This window comes from Garra rufa, chromosome 24 (genome assembly GCF_049309525.1).
Source record: "Garra rufa chromosome 24, GarRuf1.0, whole genome shotgun sequence".
Classification (NCBI taxonomy): Eukaryota; Metazoa; Chordata; class Actinopteri; order Cypriniformes; family Cyprinidae; genus Garra; species Garra rufa.
Window position 1 is genome coordinate 35,869,143 of NC_133384.1, and position 6,000 is coordinate 35,875,142.

At 38.0% G+C, this 6,000-nt stretch overlaps 1 protein-coding gene across 1 annotated transcript in view; it reads right to left on the reverse strand.

Annotated features, from left to right (window-relative positions):
* Positions 1-6,000, reverse strand: part of slc17a7b (solute carrier family 17 member 7b) — a 32,384-nt gene that overhangs the window by 10,725 nt on the left and 15,659 nt on the right. The gene's annotated exons all lie outside the window — the stretch shown is intronic.

Sequence of the window (6,000 nt, forward strand, 5' to 3'; positions counted from 1 at the left end):
TTAGACGTCTATTCTTGGGCTATGGTTAGACGTCTAGTCTTGGGCTATGGTTAGACGTCTATTCTTGGGCTATGGTTAGACGTCTATTCTTGGGCTATGGTTAGACGTCTATTCTTGGGCTATGGTTAGACGTCTATTCTTGGACTATGGTTAGACGTCTATTCTTGGGCTATGGTTAGACGTCTATTCTTGGGCTATGGTTAGACGTCTATTCTTGGGCTATGGTTAGACGTCTATTCTTGGGCTATGGTTAGACGTCTATTCTTGGGCTATGGTTAGACGTCTATTCTTGGGCTATGGTTAGACGTCTATTCTTGGGCTATGGTTAGACGTCTATTCTTGGGCTATGGTTAGACGTCTATTCAATTTTCACTGACAGCCCAAATTCAGTCTTGTTTTAGCCTAGACCCATATTCACTGTCTATTAGACGTATACATGTAGTCGTTCAATAGTGGTCTAACTGATGTCTAGTCTATTCTTGGGCTATGGTTAGACGTCTATTCTTGGGCTATGGTTAGGCGTCTATTCTTGGACTATGGTTAGACGTCTATTCTTGGGCTATGGTTAGACGTCTATTCTTGGGCTATGGTTAGACGTCTATTCTTGGACTATGGTTAGACGTCTATTCTTGGGCTATGGTTAGACGTCTATTCTTGGGCTATGGTTAGACGTCTATTCTTGGGCTATGGTTAGACGTCTATTCTTGGGCTATGGTTAGACGTCTATTCTTGGGCTATGGTTAGACGTCTATTCAATTTTCACTGACAGCCCAAATTCAGTCTTGTTTTAGCCTAGACCCATATTCACTGTCTATTAGACGTATACATGTAGTCGTTCAATAGTGGTCTAACTAATGTCTAGTCTATTCTTGGGCTATGGTTAGACGTCTATTCTTGGGCTAAGGTTAGACGTCTATTCTTGGGCTATGGTTAGACGTCTATTCTTGGGCTATGGTTAGACGTCTATTCTTGGGCTATGGTTAGACGTCCATTCTTGGGCTATGGTTAGACGTCTATTCTTGGGCTATGGTTAGACGTCTATTCTTGGGCTATGGTTAGACGTCTATTCTTGGGCTATGGTTAGACGTCTATTCAATTTTCACTGACAGCCCAAATTCAGTCTTGTTTTAGCCTAGACCCATATTCACTGTCTATTAGACGTATACATGTAGTCGTTCAATAGTGGTCTAACTAATGTCTAGTCTATTCTTGGGCTATGGTTAGACATCTATTCTTGGGCTATGGTTAGACGTCTATTAAATTTTCACTGACAGCCCAAATTCAGTCTTGTTTTAGCCTAGACCCATATTCACTGTCTATTAGACGTATACATGTAGTCGTTCAATAGTGGTCTAACTAATGTCTAGTCTATTCTTGGGCTATGGTTAGACGTCTATTCTTGGGCTATGGTTAGACGTCTATTCTTGGGCTATGGTTAGACGTCTATTCTTGGGCTATGGTTAGACGTCTATTCTTGGGCTATGGTTAGACGTCTATTCTTGGACTATGGTTAGACGTCTATTCTTGGACTATGGTTAGACGTCTATTCTTGGGCTATGGTTAGACGTCTATTCTTGGGCTATGGTTAGACGTCTATTCTTGGGCTATGGTTAGACGTCTATTCTTGGACTATGGTTAGACGTCTATTCTTGGGCTATGGTTAGACGTCTATTCTTGGGCTATGGTTAGACGTCTATTCTTGGACTATGGTTAGACGTCTATTCTTGGGCTATGGTTAGACGTCTATTCTTGGGCTATGGTTAGACGTCTATTCTTGGGCTATGGTTAGACGTCTATTCTTGGGCTATGGTTAGACGTCTATTCAATTTTCACTGACAGCCCAAATTCAGTCTTGTTTTAGCCTAGACCCCATATTCACTGTCTATTAGACGTATACATGTAGTCGTTCAATAGTGGTCTAACTAATGTCTAGTCTATTCTTGGGCTATGGTTAGACGTCTATTCTTGGGCTATGGTTAGACGTCTATTAAATTTTCACTGACAGCCCAAATTCAGTCTTGTTTTAGCCTAGACCCATATTCACTGTCTATTAGACGTATACATGTAGTCGTTCAATAGTGGTCTAACTAATGTCTAGTCTATTCTTGGGCTATGGTTAGACGTCTATTCTTGGGCTATGGTTAGACGTCTATTCAATTTTCACTGACAGCCCAAATTCAGTCTTGTTTTAGCCTAGACCCATATTCACTGTCTATTAGACGTATACATGTAGTCGTTCAATAGTGGTCTAAATGATGTCTAGTCTATTCTTGGGCTATGGTTAGATGTCTATTAAATTTTCACTGACAGCCCAAATTCAGTCTTGTTTTAGCCTAGACCCATATTCACTGACTATTAGACGTATACATGTAGTCGTTCAATAGTGGTCTAACTGATGTCTAGTCTATTCTTGGGCTATGGTTAGATGTCTATTAAATTTTCACTGACAGCCCAAATTCAGTCTTGTTTTAGCCTAGACCCATATTCACTGACTATTAGACGTATACATGTAGTCGTTCAATAGTGGTCTAACTGATGTCTAGTCTATTCTTGGGCTATGGTTAGACGTCTATTCTTGGACTATGGTTAGACGTCTATTCTTGGGCTATGGTTAGACGTCTATTCTTGGGCTATGGTTAGACGTCTATTCTTGGACTATGGTTAGACGTCTATTCTTGGGCTATGGTTAGACGTCTATTCTTGGGCTATGGTTAGACGTCTATTCTTGGGCTATGGTTAGACGTCTATTCTTGGGCTATGGTTAGACGTCTATTCTTGGGCTATGGTTAGACGTCTATTCTTGGGCTATGGTTAGACGTCCATTCTTGGGCTATGGTTAGACGTCTACTCAATTTTCACTGACAGCCCAAATTCAGTCTTGTTTTAGCCTAGACCCATATTCACTGTCTATTAGACGTATACATGTAGTCGTTCAATAGTGGTCTAACTAATGTCTAGTCTATTCTTGGGCTATGGTTAGACGTCTATTCTTGGGCTATGGTTAGACGTCTATTCTTGGGCTATGGTTAGACGTCCATTCTTGGGCTATGGTTAGACGTCCATTCTTGGGCTATGGTTAGACGTCTATTCAATTTTCACTGACAGCCCAAATTCAGTCTTGTTTTAGCCTAGACCCATATTCACTGTCTATTAGACGTATACATGTAGTCGTTCAATAGTGGTCTAACTAATGTCTAGTCTATTCTTGGGCTATGGTTAGACGTCTATTCTTGGGCTATGGTTAGACGTCTATTCAATTTTCACTGACAGCCCAAATTCAGTCTTGTTTTAGCCTAGACCCATATTCACTGTCTATTAGACGTATACATGTAGTCGTTCAATAGTGGTCTAACTAATGTCTAGTCTATTCTTGGGCTATGGTTAGACGTCTATTCTTGGGCTATGGTTAGACGTCTATTCAATTTTCACTGACAGCCCAAATTCAGTCTTGTTTTAGCCTAGACCCATATTCACTGTCTATTAGACGTATACATGTAGTCGTTCAATAGTGGTCTAAATGATGTCTAGTCTATTCTTGGGCTATGGTTAGATGTCTATTAAATTTTCACTGACAGCCCAAATTCAGTCTTGTTTTAGCCTAGACCCATATTCACTGACTATTAGACGTATACATGTAGTCGTTCAATAGTGGTCTAACTGATGTCTAGTCTATTCTTGGGCTATGGTTAGATGTCTATTAAATTTTCACTGACAGCCCAAATTCAGTCTTGTTTTAGCCTAGACCCATATTCACTGACTATTAGACGTATACATGTAGTCGTTCAATAGTGGTCTAACTGATGTCTAGTCTATTCTTGGGCTATGGTTAGACGTCTATTCTTGGGCTATGGTTAGACGTCTATTCAATTTTCACTGACAGCCCAAATTCAGTCTTGTTTTAGCCTAGACCCATATTCACTGACTATTAGACGTATACATGTAGTCGTTCAATAGTGGTCTAACTGATGTCTAGTCTATTCTTGGGCTATGGTTAGATGTCTATTAAATTTTCACTGACAGCCCAAATTCAGTCTTGTTTTAGCCTAAACCCATATTCACTGACTATTAGACGTATACATGTAGTCGTTCAATAGTGGTCTAACTGATGTCTAGTCTATTCTTGGGCTATGGTTAGATGTCTATTAAATTTTCACTGACAGGCCAAATTCAGTCTTGTTTTAGCCTAGACCCATATTCACTGTCTATTAGACCTATACATGTCTAATAGACGTAATAGTGGTCTAACTGATGTCTAGTCTATTCTTGGGATATGGTTAGACGTCTATTAAATTTTCACTGACAGCCCACATTTTGCCTTGTTTTAGCCTAGACGTCAGGGGCTGTGTTTGAACGACGTCTTTTAAACGCAAAATTGCTTGCTGGGTTATTACTGATGCGCAAACGCACTGTATATGCACTACTCACTATACATCATATTTCTGCTTGAACACAGTTCAGTATATTTATGTAGTTGTATACAGCGAGTGTTTTATAATGGATGCTCACGTGTTTTGAAGAAGTTTGTCAGGATCAGTGGTGTTTATATAGCTACATATGGGCATCAGACGCTCCAAAACACCCTTTTCTTTTTTCATCTGTGAGGACCGATCTGCCAGAACCGTGCTTGCTAATCTAATCTAAAATTATAATACTTTTAACAGACGATTACCTACACCGACTTCACTGGAGCTAAGTTATACTCTATAAAAATATTGGCCTGACGCTTACTATAGGGGGCTCTGGCAGCTAACGTTAGCTATAATGGATAATCAAATCTATTCAACGGCATCACCGAACTACAGACGGGCTTAGCTAACGTTACGTATTTAAATGGGTGAGCATGAGAAGAGGGACTACATAAATTCACTTGTGACTGAGTTTAAGATGTTAAATTAGTTATTTTACTCAGTAAAAAAAAAAAAAAATTGTTGTTCGCCATGGCTGATAGAAGTCAGTCAGACTGGCGGCGGCAGTGGCGGGGAAATGTAGTGGGCGTGGTCACTAGTTGAAAGTGACCAATAGAAAAAGGCTTTTTATCCTGGTAGATAGAGACCGCCCACTGAGATACAGCTTTACTCGCAAGCAAAACGTTTCAACTTGCAAACAAAAATTTTAGACCTGCAAAAAAAGACAGCAGAAAAGAGAGCAACATTTGTGCTTTCGCAATGAAAAATGTGTACAATAAAAAAAGATTGTAAAAAAATTTACATGCACTTTAAATAATTTTGTTATCAATTTCTTTATTTTTGAGATTTAAGAAGACTTTTTTGCAAACTTTTATTTTTTAATTACAAAATAAATAGTTTTACTCTTAAACACAGTATGTTTGTTTGAATAATAAAGACACAAAAATAACCCCATACACTACACCACTAGTTCTGAAGTATCCATTAAATTATTGCATGGTCAAATCAATGAACCTCATTCCAATACATAAAGCGTCAGCGTTCTGGCTGTAGGCTAATTCTCCTCCCCCGGCAGCAATGGTACGGACCAACCGCGAGCGCAAAGTTAGAATAATGAGTCATGTTTTATGTGATCAAAAATCTTATTCGGATGCTTCAACATAAACTTGTAGAACAGAAAATTAAACAGAGAAAAAAAAAAAAAGTTTGAAAAATGAAAGTTTGAAGCCAGTTTTTATCTGGTTAATTTTGATGGCGCAAATTGAACAAAGAACTGCAAACCGTTACACGGACCTTTTTTATATAGTTGTGATTCATTTTTATTTTAGTTGTAGTTATTTTAGTACATCAATGTAAACTAAATGAAAATGAGAAATTAATTATTTTTACAGTCTATTTTATTTCAGTTAACGTTGATTTTTTTTAAAACCCTCTTTCACATTTATTAGAATTTGTAAATAGTTTTTTTAATTTTAAGATTTATATTTAATTTTTTTATATAGTTGATTTATTTTTATTTTAGCTGTAGTTATTTTAGTACATCAAGGTAAACTAAATGAAAATGTGAAATCAATTAATTATTTTTATAGTTTAT